This window comes from Lissotriton helveticus, chromosome 3_1 (assembly GCF_964261635.1).
Source record: "Lissotriton helveticus chromosome 3_1, aLisHel1.1, whole genome shotgun sequence".
Classification (NCBI taxonomy): Eukaryota; Metazoa; Chordata; class Amphibia; order Caudata; family Salamandridae; genus Lissotriton; species Lissotriton helveticus.
Window position 1 is genome coordinate 1,428,261,226 of NC_136061.1, and position 19,374 is coordinate 1,428,280,599.

General features: G+C 43.9%; 1 protein-coding gene across 1 annotated transcript in view; it reads right to left on the minus strand.

The window, feature by feature from the left end:
• Window positions 1-19,126, minus strand: part of PTPN4 (protein tyrosine phosphatase non-receptor type 4) — a 1,253,225-nt gene extending 1,234,099 nt beyond the window's left edge. Inside the window, exon 1 of the mRNA XM_078682081.1 lies at window positions 18,649-19,126. The gene's annotated coding sequence lies outside the window, so the exon portion shown is untranslated. The remainder of the gene's footprint in view (window positions 1-18,648) is intronic.
• Between the last annotated feature and the right edge of the window lie 248 nt (window positions 19,127-19,374).

Consider the following 19,374-nt stretch of genomic DNA (forward strand, 5'->3'; position numbering starts at 1 on the left):
AGTGGGTCTGAAATGGTGGTCAGCTTTTTAGTTTTGGCAATGCGTGACTTGTTTTGGCATGGTTTTTGTAAAACCTTATTGATGTGAGAGCTGCCGGACCCTCACCAATATAACAAACATTGGCAAAAGCAAAAATTGTTTTTGGTCCAAAAAAGCACACACTGCCACATTAGTTACTGGCACTGAACAAAACTACTTTGTGTGCTGATATGCTCCTTGTGAAAGAGCAGAATGCTGTCACTCACCATGAAGCCAGCCGATACAGAGAGAGAATTTTAATAAACACAAAAGTTCATGGTTAACGCCAGACCATATTAGGGGCCCACTTATTAAAGAAAGTCTAAAATGTGCACCCTTGGTGTATGTCCTTGCATTAAGGGCAGCTATATGGCTTTTGTGAATTCACAAGAATTTACAGCAGTAGGGGAAGAAATAGTACTCCTAGAAAATATTTGTGAACCGCATTTTAGTATGAGCAAATATGCATGTGTAGATTTGCTCATGCAAAAACCTGAGTGTTTACAAGTTTATTTTCCCTCCAACCACTTTTTTCCCCAACTCTGGAAGAAGGTTTACGTCTGCCATTGTCAGGAGTAAATTTCCAACATTTCTCAGTATTGCTGTTGAAAACCCTTAAAACATGCAAGTTAGTAGGTTTGCACAGACTCAAAAGGACATTCCAACCCTGGAACTATTGTTTACCACTACCTTCAGTCGCAGTAAGTAGATCTGTGAAAACATAGCAACATAAAGTGATTGCTAGTATTCAAAGACTACTATGGTATGAGCCCTGGCATAATCAGAGAGGCTATATAAGAGCTCTTATATAATGAGATTGCTGCCATAATTTGTCGCTGCACAACATGGCACCAAAGGGACAGGTGGATTTTGTTACAGGACAGGTAGATTTATGAAGCAACTTGCCCCTTGGACAAGTAGATATTTTAATAAATTCCACACCCCTGTGTCCTGCAAGTCTATATGACATGTAGAAACACTGACTCCTCCCAGAATAGGGTCATAAATGAGCCTTTAGAGAGGCTTCTCCAAGCTACTCATGAGCTACTAGTAGCTCTCCATCTACCTGTAAATACTGTCCTGTGTGTAGCCCGGTCTATTCAATTAGATGCTTTTGCTTGGCTAAATTAATATATACATACCAAAATTGAAGTGTGTATTTTCAGAACTTATAAATGGTTCGGAGAAAAATTGTTGAACTTCCAAAACACATTTAAAGCAGATATTTGAGTAATTTTGGCGTTTGGGAGACTTATTACTATTATCTTGGTAAAAAAACAACCAAAAAAAAGACACGAGAGGGTCCCTGAAAATAATACTTTTAGAGGGAAGAAACCAGGAAAACACAATAATACAACACAAAATAAATATCCCCACAAAATGTTCCGGTAATCATCCTAAATAACATGCCCCACAAACTCATAATTCTGATTTTTGATTATCAAAAATTATATATCATACAAGATATTTTTTCTTTTTTTATATAGCACATATGCATATTCAAAACATTGGAAATAAACTCATAAATGTCATACATTAAATGAGAAAGCGCCCTATGAACATGATGAAGTACCATACATTAGCTGTACATGTCTCCATGGTAACAAACACATAATAAACCCAAAAAGACACAATTTAGTAATACACTAATCTTCAAAGAAACATACATATAAAATGACCTACAATGTACAAAATTGAAAAAAATATGTGTCACAAGATACAAACAAAGAAGAAATGCACCTATTATCTTGGTGCCAGGGGCATTGAAGTTATGGCTGTTATTTATTACTCATAAAATGGAATTCCTAATTGCCAAAGCTTTTTTACATTCCTGCTGGCAATCCTGTCTGATGCACTGAAGTGATCATTGTTGGTAATCCTGCATAGGTGAGCCATTAATATAATCTTGTCTGATGTGGCCACCATTACATCACTCATAATTTTAGTAAATTAGGATAATGTGCATTGAACAGAAGTAGTACTTTATACAGAAAAGGAAAGAAACCCATGCTCTAGGGACTAGGTTGAGATATAGGAGAGAAAAAAAAGTCAATCTTTATGTACAATATGTACTCTTAGGAAGGCTTTGAGTTCCTGCTCATTAAAAACACTAGCTCAGCGAGCTCCACTTGATGACTGGTTACAAGCCACTGCAAGTCTGCTATCATTCAGGTGTGGTGGTGAACACTGGAAGCATTCAATGCCACTCCATGACTCATTCACTTCAAGGGAGATTCCCTCAGATTGGTTCTTCTACATGCATTGATGTATGAAGGTAGGAAAGGAAATTTACACAGGATAGATTATATATCACACACCACGCTCCGTTCTAGTATTGTTGGCGGGAACGAAAAGGGGTGTTTGTATGGGAATATCACACTTCCTAGTCCACCCTGCTATAGGTTTCTCATTCCAGAAGCCATACGAGAAAATGTTTTTTTAATGTAAACTAAAGAGTGAGGCAGCAAATGTAAACAACTGAAAGCGCCCCACCAAAGTTGCTAAATGTATTGAGGTGCTGTGCATCCATGTGAGTGAAGGTAAGCAGGGGCCAACGCGTTTGTTGCGCCATCATTGTGCTCACTGCTCAGCCTCAAACCAAAGAATGAGAATCCGGCTAAAATGCTTGAAACCTTCTCTGGGTGTTTCACAGTTATTGGCACTGAAAATCAACATCTCGATACACAATACACAGTGAAGCACCAACATTTCCACAGAGGTGACATAGTAAAGGGTTTTACTTCAAAGCCTTCCACAGGACTGATATTGTTGGTTGTGTAAGAACTAGGTGGCACAGCACCGCAGGTGGAACTACGTGGAATCTCACAGAGTTTCTAGATAACTCCGAGAGCTCTGTAGCCATCCCCAGCCACCCACCGCCAAAGGCCGTGCACGCGTTAGTTGCGATAATGTGCAGTAATTATAAATTAGGGCTGGTGTAGTTAGGTTGACGTTTTACCCACACAAGACCATAGAAATTCAGCAGATATAGTTATGGGGAAACAACCATTACAACGCAACTTTTACAACGAACTACCATTACAACGAATTTTTTACAACGCAAAAACTTTTACAACGCATACCATTACAACGCAGGATTTTACAACGCAAGTACCTTTACAACGCATACCATTACAACGTAAGTATTGGTAAGTATATAAATATTTTTAAAATATTATATGTTTGGGTTTTTGGGTAAAGGGTTATTTTTAGGGTTCAGGGTGAGTTTTCAGTTTTTGGGTAAAGGGGTATTTTTAGGGTTCAGGGTCAGTTTTTGGGTAAAGGGGTATTTTTAGGGTTCAAGGTCAGTTTTCAGTTTTTGGGTAAAGGGGTATTTTTAGGGTTCAGGGTCAGTTTTCAGTTTTTGGGTAAAGGGGTATTTTTAGGGTTCAGGGTCAGTTTTTAGTTTTTGGGTAAAGGGGTATTTTTAGGGTTCAGGGTCAGTTTATGGGTAAAGGGGTATTTTTAGGGTTCAGGGTCAGTTTTTGGGTAAAGGGGTATTTTTAGGGTTCAGGGTCAGTTTTCGGGTAAAGGGGTATTTTTAGGGTTCAGGGTTAGTTTTGGGTTTTTGGGTAAAGGGGTATTTTTAGGGTTCAGGGTCAGTTTTGGGTTTTTGGGTAAAGGGGTATTTTTAGGGTTCAGGGTTAGTTTTGGGTTTTTGGGTAAAGGGGTATTTTTAGGGTTCAGGGACAGTTTTGGGTTTTTGGGGTACAGGGTTAATTTGTAAAAATAAAATAAAATTATATTTAAATTAAATTAATTTAATGTAATTAAATAAAAATTAATTATATTTTAATAATTTAAATTAAAAAAAATATTTTTAGGGTTCAGGGTCAGTTTTGGGTTTTTGGGGTACAGGATTAATTTGTAAAAATACATTAAAATTATATTTAAATTAAATTAATTAAATAAAATTAAATACAATTTAATTATATTTTAATAATTTACAATAAATTATAATAAAAAAAATATTATATACTTACCAATATTTACGTTGTAATGGTATGCGTTGTAAAGGTACTTGCGTTGTAAAATCGTTGTCTTGCGTTGTAATGGTATGCGTTGTAAAAGTTTTTGCGTTGTAAAAAATTCGTTGTAATGGTAGTCGTTGTAAAAGTATGCGTTGTAACGTCATACATCCATAGTTATGCTTACTTGAAGAGACTATAACTTATGTTATTAAGTCATTTTAGACCACGAGTTATAGCTTCTTAACACCAGTATAAGTATAACTATAACTGCTGAATTTCTATTATTTTGTGTGGGCAAAAAGTGAACTTAACTATTACGTTCCTGTAACATTTAGCTTATTCCAGTGACTATATATATTACCTACTGGCGGTCGCTAGTAGGTAGTTGTAGTTAGGACCTAGTTTCCATAGACAAAGCATTTTTTGGTTTGCTAATAACTTTGGCGCCGTTGAGCAGCTTCTCAGCTCGAACTAGTGCAGGCAAGAAAACCCCAAGCAATTTAACGCTCCGGCCAAGCGAGAGCAAACAGTAAGTCTGCTCCCAGCAGGCGTGCTCCGCCCGCTGGAGAGGACTTTTCATCCGGAAACATGAAAAAATATCTCCCGTCCACAGGGCGCAGCATGTTTTTCTACTCCCTTCGTGCTGGAGCAATGCCGGCTCCGCTGGGGGCAGGGAGCCGGCTGGGATCAAAGTGGCATTGGGGATTCCCCCCACGGCCCCAAAAAATGAAGTGGATGCCATGAGTGATCTCCAGGACACCCACCATTGATTAGCCGGGACTCAGCGAATGGGGTCCCTGGAGTCGCAATCGGCCTGGGCAAAGGGGCTGTGCGGCCCCTAATCCCCAATTTTTATTTAGCCTGGCCGCCCTAGGGAACGGGGTTCGCTGGTCAATACTGGCCCTAGGAGGGAGGCTACATGGCCCCTTCCCATGCTGGCCAGGGGATGGGGTCCCCCGGGCCAATATTGGCCTGGGGAGGGACACTGCCTGCCCCCTTCCCCTTTTAAAAGCTGGACAGACCCTGGGGGATGGGATCCACAGGTCCAATATTGGCCAAGAGAGGGGGGATGCATGCCGTCCCTTCCCCTTAAGAATAAGGCTGGTCCCCTGGGAGAAAATATGCATGGGGGTGGAGTGTGCCCCCCTACCCTTTTAAACATAAAGTGGGTGCCCTCAGTGAGCTCCTAGGCACCCACCATTTACAGGGTAGGCCCCGGAGGATGGGGACCATTGGGCCAATAATGGCCCGGCGAGGGGGCTTGTGTGCTCTCCTCCCCTAAAATGTAAGTGATGGCACCCAGGTTATGGGGTCCCCGAAGGGAAATAAGGCACAGGGAGGGGGGGCACATACCCCTAACCTATATAAAGGTGGCAGGTCATGGGGGATGGGGTCCACGGGACTAAAAAACTGGGTTGTGCAGAAAACTCTGCTTCGCACAGCCAAAGGTGCCCTTGCCTTGCACTACTAATTACCCATATATTACATCTTCTATAACATCACTGATAATATCATTGCTACATTGGCAATAAAATTACTGATGAGAAACCGTTCATGTCGAAGACACGAGTTATAGTTTCTTCAGATAACAAACTACAACATGTGTGTGTGTTAAATATATTTAAAAAAATGTGAACCTAACTATAACATCCCTTTTAACTTTGTTTTTTTAAGTGGATATATATATATATATATATATATATATATATTACCTACTGGCGGTCGCCAGTAGGTATATATAGTTAGGATTTTTTCTCTATGGGTTTTTTGAAAATTCTATGTCTAATAACTTTGGCGTTTGTGGACGGAATTGGCTGAAATTTTCAGGAAAATGGCACATTTTGTTTCTGAGCATCCCTTGAAAATTTGGGGGGGGTTCGTCAAGGGGGGCCGAGAAAAAAGGGGGGTCCCAAAACGTGTTTTTAACATTGAGTTTTCCATAGGGCGGTTGGCCTCACTTTTAGCCCGAACGGCTGAATGGATTTGCACGAAACTTGGCAAAATTGTAGGGACTGGTAGCCCGATGTGCCTTTTGTAGGTCTCAATATATGTGCTCCAGTGGATTTTGAGAAATTAACGTTTAAAAAAAGATATATATCTGTAACAGCGGACCTGGCAGCGTCCCAGGACGCGTACTTTACGCGCAACGGAGCTTTGTGAAGCGAAGCTGATTGGAATGTTGACAGACGCCGGAGAACCAAACAGTCCGTAGCGGCCGCCATCTTGTCTCTCGGTAGGATCGAGAGACAAGAGGAGGCCAAAGCGAAGGGGCAAATGACCATAAGGGGGCATAGTACATTGTCGCTCACCCCCTAGGTTTGATGTGGAGGTTTTAAAAGGGCCCCGCGGGGCAAAAAAAAATAAAAATAATAATAATCGAACAGCTGAATGGATTTGCACGAAACTTGGCAAAATTGTAGGGACTGGTAGCCCGATGTGCCTTTGCTAGATCTCAATATATGTGCTCCAGTGGATTTTGAGAAATTAACGTTCAAAAAAAGATATATATCTGTAACAGCGCACCGCTTCGCGTACTTTTCGCGTTACGGAGCTTTGCGAAGCGAAGCTGATTGGCTCTCCGGTGTCTGTAAACATTCCAAACAGTCCGTAGCGGCCGACATCTTGTCTCTCGGTAGGATCGAACAGCTGAATGGATTTGCACGAAACTTGGCAAAATTGTAGGGACTGGTAGCCCGATGTGCCTTTGCTAGGTCTCAATATATGTGCTTCAGTGCATTTTGAGAAATTAACGTTCAGAAACAAGATATATATCTGTAACAGCGCTCCGCTTCGCGGAGATAAAATTATATGTGTATTACCTAGCTGTTGCTAACACCAGTTAGCGACGGCTAGTAGAAGATAGCGACCATCTTGGGCCCCACTTTGCATGTGAGTGATATTTATCACTAATGACATGCAAAGTGGGCATGCCAAGATGTTAGCGACTGGAAACAGTCGCTAACATCGCTATCTCCTATTATCAACTTTTGGAAATATTCGAGATAAGCGCGAATATCTCCAAAAGCTACCACCTGCCCTGAGCAGTTCTTAGCCATGTTATCCAATGGGAGGTGGATAACATGGCTAAGAGCATTAGCTCGGTAATGGATGAATATCGCTGAGTTTTCAGCGATATTAATGCATTGCGGTCGTTTTTTATCGTATTTCCGATAAACCTTGATAATAGCAAGGTTTATCTGCGATAATTTCTGACGGTAAAAAAATCGTTGCTAAGCATCGTTAGGGATAAATATCGCTTAACTTTGGTAATATGCCCCAACGTCTGTTAACGTTCGATTCGAAGGAAATCAGGAAGTGTTGAAAAACATTGTCTGCGCCATCTTGTCTTTTTTCAAATGCCACACTTTTGTCGTGCACGGCAGCCATTTTAGATGCCTTGACCAGACCCACTCTGTGCACGCTGTCGATCCTTAGCATGGCTCCCCACCCTCGCAAGCATCTCCCCCAGGCAGTGGTCACCCCCGCTCTCTGTCTTATGCATGGGCAATAAACCTCCCCCCATCTGCGCTGCTCTTCCCTGAGAATCACACCCTGTGCCCGCCCGACACCTCCCTTTTGCCCTATTCACTACCGCACCCTCTGATACTCCTTTTCCTCTGTGTCCGATTGTCCAGGCTGGTCCTAGGGTATCAGCTAGCCCTGCAGATGTAGTTTATGGCCACAGCTGTAAAGAATCACCCCTCTTCAAAGGAGTTATAGTAGATCAAGGCCCACACTCGATGAGATCCGTCACAGCAGAAGCGTTGCTATTATCTGAAAACCATCCTGTATTGTGATTGGGGAGGGGACCGAGCCTGAAGCGGAAGATTCCAGGGATGACTCTTTGTACATCAAAGTTTTTACAATTATGTGTCACATTAAAAATATATAGCACTCCGACAAAGTAGTAAGATTATAAAACTTTAATAATTTATAAATATATACAAGAAAACAAAAATAGTAATAACATATAAACATTTTTAGGGAAAAACAACGAAGTAGCGGTCGGCTGTGCGAATAGTCCCAACGCAGCACAACGTCCAGATTTCCGGCGTGGGGCGTCGCGGGGGGTGGGTCATCAGTAGCAAACTGTTGTGCGAATAGTTCCAAGGCAGCAGAACGCGCTGAAATCTAGATGACACTAAAGTGATGTCTAGTAAGTTGCCACCCAGCAAATAACGGCATGGGGCGTCGCGGGGGGTGGGTCATCAGTAGCAAACTGTTGCGCGAATAGTTCCAAGGCAGCAGAACGATGGCACCAAGGTGATGTCCAGTAAGTTGCCGCACTGGTTTTGGTATCCTACAATGCTGCTCCGAATAACGGCGCGGGGCGCCCCGGGGGAGGCGGTGAACGGGCCTGTCCAGGTGGAGTGTCATCTGTTGTAGTGGGGCGCCCCTTTACCGTTTCAGTTGCCATTCCGTCCGTTTTTGGTCCACTGTGTCAAAAGCCGCAATTCAGCTGAGTTGCGCCCACTCTTGCGGTGCAGCGATAGGCGGCTGTCACAGGACTCTCAAAATGGCGGCAGGCTGTTTCCTTTTTGGGCCTGGTCCACTGAAATGGCCCTGGGACACCTTGGAAATCGGACGCTTGTCTGCTAGGTCTTGGACCCCATTCTCGAAAGCGTCCCCTCCGCCTTGAGAATTCATCAAAAGTTTTGGGGGCTCCGACTCCTGCAGGCTTCTGGTGGGGAGCGGCTGCCATGATTGCTCGCGGAATGACCACGACTGAGCTACGAGATGGTGGTGCTCTCATGCTGACGCCAGCTTCAGTCTGAAACATCCAGAAACAAGGTGGGGCTTTCATCGTTTGGGAAAAAAAAAAAGTTTTCATCCAATGAAAAGTGTTGTTTTTAGGTCACATGATCAAGCCTTCCATCATTAGGAAACCAAAAGTAAAATGAACCAATGAAAAGTTTTATAAACAAGTCACATGACCTGTTATGCGGCATAGGGTGTAAAATGCGGAGAAAATACGTTGGCACGTGAGGCGGCGTCAGTAGCGGACCGATGTGCGAATAGGCCGAAGGCAACACAACGCGCCAAGATCCGGATGGCACCGAGGTGGTGTCCAGCAAGTTGCAGCACTGGTGTGGCCATCCTACAATGCTGAAAGTCGGCGTGGGGCGCCCCGTTGGCACGTGAGGCGGCGTCAGTAGCGGACCGATGTGCGAATAGGCCGAAGGCAACACAACGCGCCAAGATCCGGATGGCACCGAGGTGGTGTCCAGCAAGTTGCAGCACAGGTGTGGCCATCCTACAATGCTGAAAGTCGGCGTGGGGCGCCCCGTTGGCACGTGAGGCGGCGTCAGTAGCGGACCGATGTGCGAATAGGCCGAAGGCAACACAACGCGCCAAGATCCGGATGGCACCGAGGTGGTGTCCAGCAAGTTGCAGCACTGGTGTGGCCATCCTACAATGCTGAAAGTCGGCGTGGGGCGCCCCGTTGGCACGTGAGGCGGCGTCAGTAGCGGACCGATGTGCGAATAGGCCGAAGGCAACACAATGCGCCAAGATCCGGATGGCACCGAGGTGGTGTCCAGCAAGTTGCAGCACTGGTGTGGCCATCCTACAATGCTGAAAGTCGGCGTGGGGCGCCCCGTTGGCCTGTGAGTTTGCGTCAGTAGCGGACCGATGTGCGAATAGGCCGAAGGCAGCACAACGCGCCAAGATCCGGATGGCACCGAGGTGGTGTCTAGTAAGTTGCCGCACTGGTGTGGCCATCCAACAATGCTGAAAGTCGGCGTGGGGCGCCCCGTTGGCCTGTGAGTTTGCGTCAGTAGCGGACCGATGTGCGAATAGGCCGAAGGCAGCACAACGCGCCAAGATCCGGATGGCACCGAGGTGGTGTCTAGTAAGTTGCCGCACTGGTGTGGCCATCCAACAATGCTGAAAGTCGGCGTGGGGCGCCCCGTTGGCCTGTGAGTTTGCGTCAGTAGCGGACCGATGTGCGAATAGGCCGAAGGCAGCACAACGCGCCAAGATCCGGATGGCACCGAGGTGGTGTCTAGTAAGTTGCCGCACTGGTGTGGCCATCCTACAATGTTGAAAGTCGGCGTGGGGCGCCCCGTTGGCCTGTGAGATGGCGTCAGTAGCGGACCGATGTGCGAATGGGGCCAAAGGCAGCGCAACAATATTTTCTGAATAGAAGACACCACAAGGCGCTGAGATGCCAAGATCCGGATGGCACCGAGGTGGTGTCTAGTAAGTTGTCGCACTTCTGTGGCCATCCTACAATGTTGAAAGTCGGCGTGGGGCGCCCCGTTGGCCTGTGAGATGGCGTCAGTAGCGGACCGATGTGCGAATGGGGCCAAAGGCAGCGCAACAATATTTTCTGATTTGAAGACACCACAAGGCGCTGAGATGCCAAGATCCGGATGGCACCGAGGTGGTGTCTAGCAAGTTGTGGCACTGGTGTGGCCATCGTACAATGGTAAAAGTCGGCGTGGGGCGCCCTGTTGGCCTGTGAGATGGTGTCAGTAGCGGACTGATGTGTGAATGGGGCCAAAGGCAGCGCAACAATATTTTCTACAATATTTTAGAAGTAGAAGACACCACAAGGCGCTGAGATGCCAAGATCCGGATGGCACCGAGGTGATGTCTAAGTTGCGGACCGATGTGCGAATGGGGCCAAAGGTAGCGTAACAAGATTTTCTGTATGGAAGATACCACTAGGCGTTGAGATGCCAAGATTCGGATGGCACCGAGGTGATGTCTAGCAAGTTGTGCCACTGGTGTGGCCATCGTACAATGGTAAAAGTCGGCGTGGGGCGCCCTATTGGCCTGTGAGATGGTGTCAGTAGCGGACTGATGTGCGAATGGGGCCAAAGGCAGCGCAACAATATTTTCTGACTGACACCACAAGGCGCTGAGATGCCAAGATCCGGATGGCACCGAGGTGATGTCTAAGTTGCGGACTGATGTGCGAATGGGGCCAAAGGCAGCGTAACAATATTTTCTGTATGGAAGATACCACTAGGCGTTGAGATGCCAAGATTCGGATGGCACCGAGGTGATGTCTAGCAAGTTGGTGTGGTCATCCTACAATGCTGAAACTCGGCGTGGGTCACCCCATTAGCCTGTGAGATGGCGTCAGTAGCGGACCGATGTGCGAATAGGCCGAAGGCAGCACAACGCGCCAAGATCCGGATGTCACCGTGGTGGTTTCATAGTTGAGAGGCTCTTCATCTGCAGTGGGGCGCCGAGATCCGGATGGCACCGAGGTGATGTCTAGCAAGTTGCTGTACTGGTGTGGTCATCCTACAATGCTGAAATGTAGTGGGGCGCCCATTTACCATTTCAGTTGCCATTCAGCTGAGTTTCGGCTGCTCTTGATGCTACAGCGACAGGCGGCTGCAAGAGGACTCTCAAAATGGCGGCCTGTTCTTTGGATTTGGGCCTGGTCCACTAAAATGGCCCTGGGACACCTTAGAACTTGGACGCTCGATTTTTTTTTCCTTTCCTGTACATGCAAAAAAAGGTAAATGCCCGGTACGTTACACGCTTCATCTGCCACGATGAACTCTCCAGAGGAACCGAAAAAAAATATAGTTGTGGTAACTATACCATGCATCGTCATATGGAGAGGTGGCACCAATTAATTATAGTGCTGCATAAAAGAGAGATTTGGAGGAGAACCCCTGACCTGCTAGTACATTCATCAAAGAAGTGGCACTGAGAGCTTCAGAGGCAAGGGAAACGGTCCCAAATATTTAGAAGAACTTTGGAAAGATTAAAATGACATGTTTAGATTGTGGTAAATTAATTTCATGTGGACAGATGAGTGTTACTCTAATAAATACAGCATATGAACATCATCATAGTCGATGGTTGGTAGAGACATTTTGACTATATCCTGGACCTGCCCGTCCTCGCCCAAAATGGCGCCAGAATAAATGGGACTCGTAACTCCTTGTTGTGTACTGGTTGCAGAACCTTGAAATCACGAGATACGTATGCAGTTTTGAAGCACATGGCGGGCGGGGACGAGAATTGATTGAATATTTCGACATCCCTATTGATATTAAGTTCTGATGTGTTATTGATTACTGTACTGTTGAAAGTTCGAATTAACGTCACCCATGGTACTTGCCCGCAAATGTATATCTAGATAATTTTATTGTAACTGGCCCTGTCGTATTTTAATTATAAAATGTACGTCCACCGATTCCGTAACTGTTAGACACCTTAGTTCTTGCAACCTAATGGCCCGCCCGTTACGTTCCTCTACAGTGTAAATGTCTATTCATCATATACGATTACAGTTTGCTCCGTGGCAGGCCCACGTGGTTATAGGCTCGTATTTGTATAATGAAATTTTCACAATAAAGGTTTTTAAAAGAAAACATGGTAGTAGTATATACATTGGTAAAGTTTTTAATAATAGTCACTGTTTTAGAATCATTAAAAGGCAAGTGAAATAAAGCAGACCAATTACATGAAGGGTAAAAGGTATAATACGAAGGAACGCAGTAAAGATAAATGGTCAAGGGCTGTTGTGTTTTCTATTCCTGCAACATAAAGTGATCGATAAGAATCTCATATTCAGGCGTATCGGCGACTAAGACAGCAGGTCGACCCTCTTTTGCTCAACGGCTCCGTCATGGGACGAAGAAACGCTCTTTTTCTCGAAAAAAGAATATATTTTACTTGCAGGACAGTTGTAAAATTTCCGGGAAAGTACATTAGCCTGGAACATTATAACATATATTTAAGAAAAAATAATGTTCGGAAGTAATTAAAAGCGTAATTTTTAGGTGATATGACCAAGGCTTTCATCATTAGAATAAGAAAAGTAAAATGAACCAATGAAAAGTTTTATTAACAAGTCACATGACTTGTTATGCTTACGTTACGCGCTGCGCGCCCAGGATGACTTCCGGATGCGCTAACGCGGCGCGTCATATGACGCATTACGCGACAACGCAGGTCCAGAATATAGTCAAAATGTCTCCACCAACCAGCGGTCGAAACACAACCCCTTTCAGCAGGCTAAATAGTTCTGTTAAATGACAACAGAAGGGACAGGCAACAAGAACCATCAGTCATAGAGGGGAGGGCTAGTTCTTCTCTACCGGGTTACATTGGGGCGCTACCGGAACTGATCGAATTGGTAGTCTACAGTGTTTCTGGATGTTTCAGACTGAAGCTGGGGTTAGCATGAGAGCAGCACCATTTCGTAGCTCCGTCGTGGCCATTCCGCAACCAATCATGGCAGCCGCTCTTTATCGTTATTTTGGGCGGGGTGGGTGGCGGAGCCGAGCTGTTTTGCAGCCATCATTGTGTGGAGTTCAGTTCATCTCACTAGTTTTGTATTTGTCATGAGGGGTTGTTCCTAATGTTTCTATTTTAGCGAGGTCAAAAAGAGATCCCATTAGTGGCCTACTGATTTTGCTCGATTCCTTTTCTTTTTTTTTACACGATTTTTCGTTATCTGCAAAGACTAAACAGAGTATTGCGACTCTGTGTTTGTTTGTAAATAGAGAATGAACCAAAGAGAACTAATTCTAAAATAGTAAATACTTGGATAACAATCAATCAAATGGAGAGAGAAGCAGGCACGACGGATTACAACGGGGGCAAAGGCCTGCGTTAACTACCTTTCACTATCTGCAAAGAGAGAGTACTCCTAATAGAAATGAGGGGGGGGGCACCATTCAAAGCAGATCAGTGTGCATAAACACGAAAATGTTTTCACTTACCACGTACTTGACATTCGACAGCTTATGATATTTGCTATTAAAAAACCATTGAAATTCACTGAAAAAACCATAGGTTATAGACCATATATAGTTAGGAATTAGCATTTACAAAACCTTGAAAATTCACTGAAAAAACCATAGGTTATAGACCATATATAGTTAGGAATTAGCATTTAAAAAACCTTATTTTACTCACACAAAACCATTGAAATTCCATATATAGTTAGTTGCACTAACTATATATCGCGCACCCGCAATCCACTGCTGATCATGTCACATATTACATCATTCATGACATGGTCAGTGACATCACTGATGACATCACTGATGACATCTCAAATGACATCACTGATGACATCACTGATGACATCTCATTTGACATCATTCTTGTGCTAATACGATAAACCTCTTCAGACTCTAATATAACCTTAGATACACTCAGTGTATACAGACACTCACACACTGCCACTCATCCATGGAGTTACTCACACACCCAGTCAGTCATGCAAAGAAACAATCTCACCTCCATTTCTTCAACTATACAGTTAAACACACCTTACTTATTGAAACATATACTAACACATATTTACTCTTATACAATCCCTGATACAAGTTCACAATGATCGATATAACCACTCACTCATTCAGTGGCTCTCATGCACAGTTATTTATATATGCCAACTCTCACATGTACTGTGTTTTACATATGTACTTACTATGACATGTAGCATTGAGATATCCATTCACTCATCAATACACTCATGCACACAGTCAACTGCCCATGTAGCTGTTTCCACATGCACTCTTGAACTCATACACCTAGTGAATAAACTGCTCACACATCTATGCATAGAGTCACACACCTTCCAGCCACCCCCACACAAACTCAATCTCCCATAGAAATACTTTGGCAACCAATTAATAACACATATAGCCTCTCGTATAGCTAATGATCAACACATGCAGCAGTTTACAGAACAACAGACATAATGATGCACAAATTAAGACAGTTTAGTCACTAACCCATGCATTCAGTGAGACACATTTAATCACTCACTCATACAGTCAGTCACGCACCTACTAAATCCTTCATCCAGACACTTATACATCCACTCATTCTTCAATATGTAAGACATATTTTAACTTTACAGAAACATACAGTCACTGGATGTTGTCATCAGTGATGTCACTGACCATGTCATGAATGATGTAATATGTGACATGATCAGCAGTGGATTGCGGGTGCGCAATATATAGTTAGTGCAACTAACTATATATGGAATTTCAATGGTTTTGTGTGAGTAAAATAAGGTTTTTTAAATGCTAATTCCTAACTATATATGGTCTATAACCTATGGTTTTTTCAGTGAATTTTCAAGGTTTTGTAAATGCTAATTCCTAACTATATATGGTCTATAACCTATGGTTTTTTCAGTGAATATATATATATATATATATATATATATATATATTCTGAGAAAAGGAATGGTAATGTCCAATAGTTGAGGCTCTTATGATGGCTTCATTTATTCATTCAAGGAAATGGTTTTTCAAACAGCCAACACGAGTTTTGCGCACACAGCGCTTCTTCAAGGGTGTGGGGCCCGCCACCCCGTCGTAAAAAGGAACCGCCCAAGACCCTTGGATGCCATTGGGATGCGCCCGCATGTCTGTAAGGTGTCTCTTTCTCTCTGCACAGTGTATCTGCAGTGTAGGGAATTGTTTGTATGCATGTGTCTGCTGGATTTGTGTGCCTGTACAGTTTGTGTCAAGTGACACAAAGCGTGTTTGGGTCTGTGTCGGAGGTGTGTTTAAATTTCTAAGCAGGATGTTTGTATGCTGAGACTGTTTGCTAGTAAGACTCCAGACTATGTTTATCTCCTTTGTGTGTTTCAGTGTATAAATGCAGGTTAGTTTGTGGGTATCTGAAATATGTCCCTGATGCATGTGTATTTCACTCAGTGTGTCTCTACAGAGTGCATAGATCTGCAGTCTGTGGTTCAGTGCAAGTGTTTGTATATTGTATTGTAATTGCATTTATATAGCGCTTACTACTCCTGACGAGGAGTCAAATCGCTTTTTCGGTGAGTAGCAACCTATTCTGGGACTCAGAGGATTATTGTTGAATTAGTATATAGAAACATGAAAGTAATTTTAAGTGGTGGATAGGTTAGTCAGTTATTTGGAAGGATGGCAGAAGGGTAGAAGAGGAAAAAAAGGTTTGTATTTATATAGCGCTTGTTACCCCTGATAAGGCGTTGAAGCGCTTTTTTGGGGGGGGGGGGCAAGTAGTACGCTACTCCGGAAACCCATTAAGGATTAGTGGTGAATTAGTATGGTGAAATATGAAAAGTATGTGGAGTGAGAAGGATAGTGGAGGGATAGAAGGGGAAGAAAGGTTTGCCTTCATATAGCATCTGTAACCCCTGAGGGGTGTTGAAGCGCTTTTCTGGTGAGTAGCACGCTACTCTGGAACCCATAATGCGATAAGTGCATGTGAATTGTTAATTGTGGGTGTGCCTGTAAGTATCTGTAGAGTTTGCACATAGTATCCCAGCATAGTTCTCAGGTTAATGTGCGGTTTGCCTTCATATAGCATCTGTAACCCCTGAGGGGTGTTGAAGCGCTTTTCTGGTGAGTAGCACGCTACTCTGGAACCCATAATGCGATAAGTGCATGTGAATTGTTAATTGTGGGTGTGCCTGTAAGTATCTGTAGAGTTTGCACATAGTATCCCAGCATAGTTCTCAGGTTAATGTGCTGCATCTTTTTTTTTTTTTAATTAGGATTCAATGGCAACTGAAATACAGAGAAGATACATGTCCTGGTATGTTTCTGCCCCATAAAAGCCAAAAAGGAATGAAAAACGTAATAAAGCTACAATCTAAAAGTATTGAAATAATTTCTGAAACACAGAATGATTGCCATCCCATCCCCTTAAAAAGATAGATAGGCCAGATAACCAAGCTCCTCAAACAAATATGCATGCACAGTGTGCCTTCAATAACCTTTAATTGCAGCTTCACACCCTTGTGTGTCTACAAAGTGCGAGTGCTTTTTGCCTCTAATTGCAAGACTGGATTGGAAACCCTAAGTAAACCCAATGTTCTTCAAGATTTAAAAGTATTCAACCCACTGCCTTAGGAACTATGCCATGCCCTAGAAAGTCAGTGACATTCGATTAGACAGTGGAATATCCAGAATTTCTATGCATGCAGGGGATACATTTAATACATAAGAAAATTTTTGAAGATTGTATTAGGACAGGAGAAACACTTGTTAAACTACGCCCAGTCCATGAGCATTTTTGCTTCGACACCTTCAAAAAAAGAGAGGACGGGAGTCAAAATAAAAAAGTTGTCCAACCTTAAAAACAGAACAAGCATAAGGAGATATTTAGCTAGCTACTAACGCCCTTTCTCCAGCAGGGAAGCATCAAATTCCACATAATAGAGAGGTATACATTTAGGAAGAAAAGAAGTTAACAAGAATTAAGACGTCCGATTTAAAGCAATGACAATAAAATCCTGATCTCACTGTCAACACTGCTCTCTGCTGAAAGAACCCCAAACCCAGTGACTTAACGAAAACCAAGGCCATTAGGACATGCCAAGGTGGCGAACGTCTCAGAGAAAAAAAAACACCTTTCCCCGGGAAAGCAAACCAACATGAAATGGGTCACAATTAGCAAAATACTCTAAACAACGTGATTAGAAGTAGCACCTGCAAAACGGCACAGAAATTACTGTTTACAATTCAAATGTACTTTCCCAGGGAACCACACGACTCCGACACGTATTTTTAGAAAGCGGTCAATCAACCCCAAATATATAATCCAGCATAAATATGTATTAGTTCTGCAGTAACAGACTTCACCCCTGCAATGTTCAGCATGCCATTCATACTACTGCTCAAACAAGCTTAAGGCTAGCTGACGGTCTGCGTTTATTATGTCAACGTTAAAACAGCCGCGCCAGTCATTCCAGGGCAACAAGTGCGAAATGAAAATAAATAATAATTCGTAGCAACGGTTTAGGTACCATCTGGATTTTAGATGCGCGTGTTTTCTATGGAAAGCATATAACACTGTGAACACTGGTAACATTTTAATTTAGGAGCGCGTGGGAAAACGTTATAATTAGAAAGTAGTTGGGATCAAGGACGACGGTCTTCTTAGAATTGAAATAGTAAGTGAAATATTCCATGTTTGAAAAGCAGGGAGAGCCACAGGCAAAGGAGAGTAATGTCACAATCTTTTAGGACTAAGAAGGAATAACACATGTGGACAGGATGAAAAATCTAATGGGGTACTGTTTAAGATCTTCAACATAAGGCGAGAAAGGTGATGTATTAAAATCTTCAATGGGCTAGGCGAAGGGGCTATGGTGAAGATATACAGGAGATCGAAAGAAGTGGGTAATCAAATTCCGCTGGTAAAGAATGCCCACAAAAACCAAGGATCGAATTGTGGGCTTTATATTTAACATCTCTAAGTGGCTGCAAGAGGTGAACAATTAATAAGAGTGAAGGAGGACCTGTACAGGTGGTTATATTCAAATTCGCATTAGGGGGTGGGGCGAAATGTGAAGTCTGTAGATTGCCGTTATAAAGAATGCTCGGGTGTATTTTAAATGGCTGGCGTTTGCATGCTGTGGAAATGGTGCATTGTCAGAATCACAAAAATGTGATTGACACAAACAGTAACAGAGCAGGGGCAAATGTATACATTTGGGGTGGGGTTGTTATAAAAAATACACACCGAGGACTCAACTGCCCAGGCTATAATTATGAAGCGGGGGACAAACAACGTGTGCTGCATTTCTGATCTTTAAGCTTGCACCCACCCCTCACCCCCTTTTCTCGCATGGGGATTGCAGGCTGCAGCCAGGGTGATGTAATGCATTTTGCAGACTGCTGAGCTGCCCAGGAGCCTGCAGACTGGTCTTTGGGGGCGGTCCTACCTTCATACAAGAGCAGGTCCTGGGGCACCGACACCCCACGGGATGCCGCTCTGCTGCTGTGGGTAGTGGGCGACACCTTCCACTGGGTCTTCAGGACTACCGAGCAGGAGGCGGCTTGTAAGCCGTAGCCCGGCCGAGTACAGGGTGCATCCTGCAGGATACCGAGGCGGGAAAGAGGGTGGGGGTCTCCGGTTGATCCCCCTCCCCGGAAAGGAAGGGGTAGGTAACAACACTCAATGCGCAGTGCCCAAGCAGAGCTGGTGCCCCTTCACAGTTAAAAAAAGAGAAAGACGTTTAATTTTTAAACGAAGTAAAGAGTTGCTGGTCTGAGAACTACTCCACCGAGGGCAGCTCCCACCCGTACGACAGAAGGGGAGGAAACCCGCGCCGCCGTCACTCTCTCGGCGACAACACAGCCGCACAGGCTAAGCGTCGCCGCAAGGGGGAGTCTGTCAGACAGTCACTCTCGCGAGAACTCAGCGGGCAACAACAGAGTAGCCGCTGACGGGTGTTAGTTAGAAGAATGACCTTTAGCAGCGCCGCGACGTCACATGACAAGCATTGCTATGCATGTCTCGGTACTGTGCGTTCTGCATAAAGTTAAGAACACCGACGAGGAAGCCGTAAAACAAACTTGAAAGTCGTGTCCACCTTGCAGACAGTTCAGGGAGGCGATTCACTCAGCTTCTAGGTTTCCCAGGTTCTGTTTTTAAAAGTGTGATGAAG